We start from the raw sequence: 8,721 nt of genomic DNA on the forward strand, positions 1-8,721 counted from the left end.
AGTCTCTGACTCCCTTGCAGGGAAATTAACACAAAATTCAGTGCAAGATCTTTTGGAAGAGGAATGTGAAATGTATTTACAAAGTTTTTAAGCAAGCTGATTTTATGCATTCACTCTCCATCACTCACAAAATCATAAACTTCAAAATGTGTGAGTCCATGTGGTCTGAACACAGAGGGCAAGGAGCAGTGGCTGTCAAGACCTCATTGGATTTTTCTGGTTGTTCTTGACAGAAAACATCAAGCTGATTTTTGGACATTCCTTTTATATCCCTTACAACACATCAGTTGTTATGAAGGAATCCCTTGCCTTGCGTTTGTGCTTACTTCACCTTTCATAAATCTTACATCATATTGCTGTCCATTGATTGTTTTTCCTGTGTGAAATATGTTTCAGATGTCTGTTCCTGCTGGTCTAACACCAAAAGAGAGGTATATGTGATGTGCTACAGCCTTTGACTTTCTTGTTCTTTTTTCCTTGCTGCCAAAACCCCAACAGTATTGCAGCATTTAACCTGCCCTTCCACTCTGCTGGGTATCAGCAAGCTGGCTAGGAAGCATGGCTGGACAAGGGAAAGGACAAGAATGAGGCAAAAGTCTTGTGCAGGTTCACTCACATTTATCCTGCCTTCCAGCTGCTACAGCCTTACCTGATGCAGCTACTGTGGAATGTGGTTGGTTGTTTTAAAAATCAGCTTTCTAATGTGAGCCAAAGTCTTTCTATTTGGCTGCAGAAGAAAGGGATCAATGTTTCTGAGACTTCCAACACTTCTCTTCACAAAACTGTAATGAGTGATAAGGGGTTATTGTCATCTTTCACTGTTGAACAACAGATATTCCTGAGGTTAAGCCTGCAGACTGTAGTGTGGGCTGAATTCTTGACAATATGACTGAAATCTTATATGGCCTTCAGCAAATCTGGGTTCAGTTATGGTGTCTGGGTTCCTCTGCCAAGGATTGTCAAGGATTATTAAGGATATTACTGTTTTGTCTAGACCTATCTTCAGTGCTCATGCCTGTGCATCCAGTTGTTAAATAGGCTTTCTGGTAGGTTGGTGGCAGTGTTGAACTAAGGCCATAACAAAGGTTTGTAAAAAGAAGTGCTGCCATTTATTAGACTGACTCATGTAACTGGAAAACATGTAAGCTTACAGATGAACTACCTCTTACTCAGGCAGACATGGAAAACTTGGAGCTTGAGACTGGGAAAAGTAATTTCAGGTTTAACAATATTACTTGGATGAGTGGAGGGCAGTTACAGCCCCCAAAAAAGGAATTTGTAATTGTGGAAAAGAAAGATTATCAGCTCCTAGAGGACGGAGAGGAAGAAAATAAATAGTTAGGGAGGGGGAGCATACCCTACCTTCAGATAATTCATCTGCTGGATAATTTTGGGATGACATTTCACCTTTCCTAGTTTTCCCATCCATAAAATACAGATAGTAAGGACTTGATAAAGTACTGCAAATAAAAGAAGCTACAGAAGAACAATTTTTTTCTTCAATAATTCATTTGATTATTGAAGATAGTGATTCTGATCTGTAAATCTGGGAATGGCATGTAATGGCCTCCTGAAACACTGAGAACTCAATCATTTTATTGTAACCCCCCCACACCTTAGTACTGGGTTGCCAAGAAGTGCTTCTACTCTTTTGATATATTTTCAAACAGTTGGGGTTTACATGCTTATGTTGCCAGATGAACTTGTGAGAGGCTATCTGAGTTCATCCTCTAAAGAGTTTTTGTTTAACTTGAAGGGGTGATGATTTCAAAACCGTCAATCTTTAATAATAATTAAACCAGACCAAAACTCATGTTCACATGGCTAACCTCTCTTTTGCTTGTCCCTTTGCTGTATTTTGGAATTGCTTCTTCTCGAAATGATGCCCAGACTTTGCTTGGTAGGAGTCAGTTGTCACCAGAAAAAAAATGTGCCAGATAATGTCTTGATAATTAAACAGTATGAATGTACATGTCCCAGTCCTTGAGCCTATCCTCTGTCCCTCTTTAGGTTACTGGCTCGGTTGTAGGCAAAGATGCCAGAGTCCTATAAATTTTATGGAAGTAGATTAGTTTGCTAAATGAGAAGACACCATTGATCCCCTTGTGGAAAGAAAAAAAACCAACAAAGGTGACATTTGAACACAGCCCTACTATAGGCCAGAGCAGATACATTGGAAACACACGTGGGGCAATTGCCTAAGCCTCTGGGGGCCTAATTCCTCAGTTATGGCTTCTCCATGCTAGAGATACTCTGCTGCCTAATGAAGCGTGGCAGAGCACACTTCATTCAGAGCATTTCCTCAGTATATTTCAGTTAAAAGTCAGCCAGCTAGAACAATCAAATTCACTGGAAATAAGTCCCTGGGTTGCTCACAGGGCAATTTATTGTATTATTGCAGGTGTCCAGAAGATTTGCAGAACAGACTCACGGGTGCACAGTGGGTGTACTCTCTGCCCTCAGGGGGTTTGCAGAGGATGGTCTGCAGGTGCTGGAAGTCAAAGGTGAGGCTCGTGCAGGTGCTTTGCTACTCACCTTTCCGCTGCTTCTGCTGTGTTTTTATGACAGCCTGGCTGGATGTGCCGGTAGGCGTGTTAACCTGCCAGCTCTGCTTAGCCACGGAAGGCCCTGTGAGCTCCCAGGCATCAGAATAAGGCTTTGTCTGCACCAAATGACCCTGCTCTCCTGTCTCACTGGTAATTCCCGATCACTGCTTTGGATACAAGTTCTGAAGGACCGATCCCAAACTTTGTTTCCGTTGTTACAAATTGCATCATTAAGGCTCGGAGAGAGCATTTCGGCCCACATTCACTGTCTTGCATATTATGCAAATGATTACTGAGTACTTATGATACAAACGATTATTGCAGAGCAATTAGTTTTGCTGAGAGTAAACCCTGTTTTCTACAGCAACGTGGCAATTTCTCAGTATTCTCACACAGATTTTGGATTATACATTATCATGCTGTTATTTACCTGGTCAAGAACCAGGAGGGCAGTATAATTACATTGACTGAAAACTACACTATAGGAAATGGGGACAACTACAGTGTGACAAATCACCTGCAGAGCTCTGATAAGCAAATAAGAGCTACTGCAGCAGATAACAATTCTAATATGGAAAAAAAAAAAAAATCACTGTGTTTCATTGTAGGTAGCTGGATAATGTGTATCTGCTGCTCAGGACAACCTCCAAACCATGCTTACATAGATGAGATTCTATTAAAAGCCATGGTGGTCATGAAGATATTCTCAGATGTCCAACATAAAATGCCATTTAATAAAGATAAGCATACAAAGCATGCCTATTTTGAAAGAAAAGTTACTTTATCTGTAAGAATTAAGACCAGAGATTTATGATCCTTGCATTACTTGGAAAAGAGTTTATGTTACTTGCTTGGAGGAGCAACCTGAGCAAAATCTGTTAATCCTGATACTGAAGATAACACCCTGGATTGTAATGGAGTGGCTGAAGGGGAAAAAGATAGATTTGCATTATCATATCAAATCCTCATGTCATGTGATGACTCCCTGTTTCTTCAAACGATGGGGGATGCAAGCACTTTTCCTGAGAGGAGAAACATTTTCCATCCACAAATTACTTAAAAGGCTCTATGATATGCATATAAATCTTGGAAGAGTGGGAGGCAATTATTTTGCTTATAGGAAGAGCAACAGCAGTCATGTAACATTGCCAGAGTGCTACTACCTCAGAGAAGGTAATACCTGACCATACACTTACATGTAATGGGAACACCTTAAAATAAAATGTCATGCACTTGAGGAGGCAAATAAGTAATAGAAGATTCAGTGGCTATCTTATAGTTAAACCTTACAGTTTTTGCAGAGATTCGAAATAATGGTTATCAGAAGTTAGGATGTTAGTTGAAATGGGAGCTGCTGGGTTTCTCAGGAATTTAGAAATGTGAACTGCTTTAGGAGCCTAATGTGGGTGTAAATGTCTAACTGTAAGTGTATTGGGTGAAACGTGAACCATGTTCAGCTGTGACAAGAAGGAAGAAAGGGAGGAAGCAAAAATAACACAGCCTCACCTTTGATTTTTGGCTTTAGACTGCTTCACGTTAGATAATTCAGTCCTCCAAGGGAATGTCAAGAGACTACATCAGGCTGATTACATTTCATACCTTTTTTCCCTGGCTAACAAGACCTGCAATGCTGTGTCCTCCAGGGATTTCTCTCTATTATGAAGTGACATATTAGACTCTGTCCTGTGAAACATAGGCGAGAATTTCTTTTACATTGAAAATTGCAGTGACATGTTTTGAACCTGAGTTGTAATTAAGTTTTAACTTGGTTTGATATTTACATTGTAATGGAGGCCACTACATAAGCCAAGTTGGAAGAGTGTAAATATCTGAGCTCATTAATGGTGTTGCAGGGTTAATTGTATGAAATATTTCAGAAAACAAAATCTGTTAGGGCAGTGTTGTGGTTTAACTCCAGCCAGTAACTAAACACCACGCAGCTGCTTGCTCACTCCTCCTGCCCAGTGGACTGAGAGGAGAATGGGAAAAAAAGCCCTTGTGGATTGAGGTAAAGACCGTTTAATAGGATAACAAAGGGAGAAAATAACAACAGTAGTAGTAGTAGTAGTAATAATAATAATAATAAAAATATAAAACCAGGTGATACACAAATGCAATTGCTCACAACATGTGAAAAACCCCCAGTCTGTTTCTGAGCGGTGGTACTGCCTCCTGGCTTGCTTCCCCAGTTTTATCCAGAGCAGGAGGTTCTATGGTGGGGAATATCCCTTTGGCCAGCCTGGGTCAGCTGTCCTGGCTGTGCTCTCCCAGCTTCTTGTGCACGAGAAGCTGAAAAGTCCTGAACGTAGTGTAGACACTACAACTGCCTACCAACAGCTAGAAACTTCAGTGTATTACCAACATTATTCTCATACTAAATCCAAAACACAGCACTGTACCAGCTACTAGAAAGAGAACTCTATCTCAACTGAAACTAGGACAGGCAGCAAGAGCAAACAGAATAGATGCATTTCCAGAATACCTGAAAGGTAAATAATCCATACTGGAAAGACTGGTGATTCAAATAATGTGCACAGAAAATGTTGAAAGTGAGCAAGAGTTTGCCTCTCTGCTAAGGAGAACAGGCCTTAGCGTGTTCTGTGTACCAGAGTGCCTGCTGCAAAAGCGTTCAGGCAGACTGACACTTGGGTTGTGGCCCTGGTCCAGTGTAGTGAGTCTCTTCTTGCTCTTGCTATATCAGTTACCAGATTTACAGGTGTTTGGTCAGCATGTTGGATGAATGCAGGAAGATACCTAGGAGAAAAATAGAGATATGAGTCATCAGGGTATCTAGTTCCTAATTTTATTTTTCTTTGACTTCAGAGTTTGGCTGTTAAAAAAAAAAAAAGTTTAATTTTAAAATTGGTTCTTTTTCCCTGAATTATTCTAGATATATAGAGCCTGAATCACTGCTTTGTTATTGGAGATAGCTGTCTGGGACCATACTGAGTAACTGAAGATGGTTCACTTGCTGTTTTTAAGGCACCTTTTACTTAAGGGAACTTTCTTAAGACAAGTCCTATAACACCTGCTCCCATTATGTCATATTTCTGCTGATCAAATCCTGTGTCTGACTTTGCTCCTTTTAAAAGGATTAATTTAATTCTGATAATCACCTTTTCATTTTTAAGCTGCATTGCATTTTTCCTCCTCATTTTCTTTCTGGACATGGCAAAGCTGCAATTAATTTATTCCTCTAGGTGACTTCGCATATAACCTTCCAGAGATCATGTCAAAAGGCTCCAGAAACTTTTACAATTAACAATTGTAGCTGTTTAGCAACTGGCTATCATTAGTAGGCTCTGTGTTCAGCTTGCTTAATTAGTTACAACCAATTACCAGTACGTTGTTCTTCTGTGCAATTTGTCATTGAGTGAAACAGCTTTTCCCTCACCCGTTTAAAACTCTAATGTGGATTGCTGTGCTTGATTGATTAATACCTGCCTTGTAGGAGATCCGTAGGAGGCACTTGATCCTGCCGTGTCAGGACTCGCTAGCAAGGTTTCCTCTAATGGTGGTAGCCCAGGATCAGTGCAGCTCCCTTCAGAGGCTGAGGCTCGCGATGATGTACAGAGGCACTGGTGGGAGAGGCACCTTTTTTCCCTTTGAACTGCATAGATTTATGATAAAGCCAAAAGCTTTATCCTCCCATGTGTTTAAAATAAAAGTGACACTAAACCAGTTCATTAAAATGTAATTGTGCTGTGACAGGAGCCCCATTTTTTCCTGGGCAGATTGGAAAGATCATGCTTATCAGATCTGGGCAGGGGGTATGGAGACAGGAGACTGATGCCTCCAGGGTGTGCTCCTCCGTGCCTTGGAGAGCTTGTCAGACAGAGGAGCAAAGAGAAGGCTCCAGGGAGACCTTAGTGCGGCCTTTCAAAGGGGGCTTATACGAAAGATGGGGATAGACTTTTTAGCAAGGCCTGTAGCAATAGGGCAAGGGGTAATGGTTTTAAACTAAAAGAGCGTAGATTCAGGCTACATATAAGGAAGGAATTCTTTACGATGAGGGTGGTGAAACTCTGGAACAGGTTGCCCAGAGAGGTGGTAGATGCCCCATCCCTGGAAGTGTTCAAGGTCAGGCTGGACAGGGCTCTGAGAGACCTGATTTAGTTGAAGATGTCCCTGCTCATTGGGGGGTGGGTGGGTGTGTGTGTGCACTAGATGACCTTTAAAAGTCCCTTCCAACCCAAACTATTCTATGTTTCTATGTTTCCATGTTTCTATGTTTCCATGTTTCTATATTGTTTCTATGTTTCTATGTTGTTTCTATGTTTCTAGGATCATCGATCATCGCCTCCTCAGAAATTCCTCTGCTGCCTTGAGAAGACTGTTGTAACCACAGAAGCCTCTTCCTAACAATGGCTATAGGATTGCCCAGAATTATTTCTTGCAAAGACCCTGAAATTGAAGTTGAAATTGCTTTAAGAGGATGATATGCTTGCCTGAAGATGCCTAGTTGCTATCAGCTCATTTGGATTACTGAACAAGCCTTCCTCCACCCTGCAAAACACTGATTTCTTCACAAAGCTGAAATTTTAGTGCTTTGAGTTTAACCATGTATTTAGTGTGTAAACCTAGAAAAGCATTTTCTAGTGCAGCTATTTGGTGAGACTCTGTGTTTTGGAGGCTTTTTTCCAGGGAATGCTGCACAATAATGAATACCGAATAGAATGCAGGTAAATTTTAATGAGTAGCGCTTGTGTGCTGAACATATGTTGAAATGAATGCATAATTAAAAAAGATTTGTTCATGAAGGTTCACCTGAGATTTGAGTAGCAGCAACCTAAAATGAACGTTGCTGTTCTTGATGTATGCCAATTTGTCAAGATTTCTGAGCATAGAGCAGGAACAGCAAGGGAAACTTGCTTTGCTGTAAAATATCAGTTGTATTAATTTGCACTAGAATTGGTCAATCTTTGAAGCAAAGTGAAGCTTTGAAGAGAAGAGTTGAATTAAATAATTGCAAATAATTGTAATAGTATTTTTATGTGTTATGCCTACAGAAAGACTAGATAGCACTGATGGATGCACATTTCTTACGGCAAGAGGCTCAGTACTTGACTAGAATGAAAGAAACATTACTGCTTTGCATAAGGTGGCTTTCCAAAGCCCAGCTCGTTTATATGTATGTAGCCTCCTAACTTGCTGTTTTGTGTTTTCCTGCATCTTATTTACATGGTATCTGCTTTGTGTCAACTATTCATAGCAAACGTGGTTTTTACTTCCCACCTTGGATGCAGCCAAATAATGTATGTTAACTATCCATGAAGTAAATTATGATGTTTAGATTAATTATTGAGCCAAGAAGCCAAGTAATATATGTGTATAAATCTTTCTGGAGATCGAAGTCATGGTATGGATTGTGGTTTAAATAACTTTTTTCACCCATTTATTTAGATATAAAACAGAAATAGTTTTCTGAAAGCATTCAGTAAGTCTATTTTGGGCTCACTTTGGAACAGTTTTGAGTGCTGAACATAAACCAGGATCAGCAGTTTGCATGCTCACACTGGAAGTGCAGTAACAACAGCAATTACTCCATGCTGTATATGATTTAGGCTTCTAGGTTTCTGAAGTTACTCTCTAGCAGGATAGTTGTCTCTGCATGTAATGACACTTGCCTATATTTTCCCAAGTGGTATTTTGCAGACAGATTTAGTGATAACTCTAAATCTGTCCTTTATGAATTAATTAAGATGGTGTTTGTGTTTCCATCTCCCTCAAGGAAGAATATAAATGAAGTATATTATGCTTAAAGCGTTATTGCTGAGTAGACTTGAAAACCCCAGTTTGAAAATGTGAATGTTGCCAGTACTGTTTGTGTCAAGAAACAGAATGTATCTGTAATCATTTTCCTATTAAATGCACACTGCATGTTTTAAAAAAACTGATTGGAAGTCTCTGTACATAACAGAAAAGAGTAAAATATTAGAGAGAATGTGTATCATATGCTGTGTAAAAACATATATATTTAAATTTTAGGTTATATATCTAAGCACACAAAACCCCCAGGAAATCTGAAAACTGCTGTTGAGAATATAGCTGAACTTTTCACTTTATGTTATGATGTACAGCCAAATTCTTCCATGGTGTCTTGGTTACCTACAAAAATGTCTGCTAGTGGCACACACTGCAGTTTAAATAGAAAGCATGAGGCAGCAGAGAAGAA

At 39.9% G+C, this 8,721-nt stretch overlaps 1 long non-coding RNA gene across 1 annotated transcript; it reads left to right on the top strand.

Moving 5' to 3' along the window:
- Positions 1 to 2,363: 2,363 nt before the first annotated feature.
- On the top strand, positions 2,364 to 7,935 carry LOC129199947 (uncharacterized). Its single transcript, XR_008574778.1, has 2 exons — positions 2,364 to 2,504; positions 6,831 to 7,935. It is a non-coding gene; the product is annotated as an uncharacterized LOC129199947 (long non-coding RNA).
- Positions 7,936 to 8,721: the final 786 nt, after the last annotated feature.

This window comes from Grus americana, chromosome Z, assembly GCF_028858705.1.
Source record: "Grus americana isolate bGruAme1 chromosome Z, bGruAme1.mat, whole genome shotgun sequence".
In the NCBI taxonomy this organism is placed as follows: Eukaryota; Metazoa; Chordata; class Aves; order Gruiformes; family Gruidae; genus Grus; species Grus americana.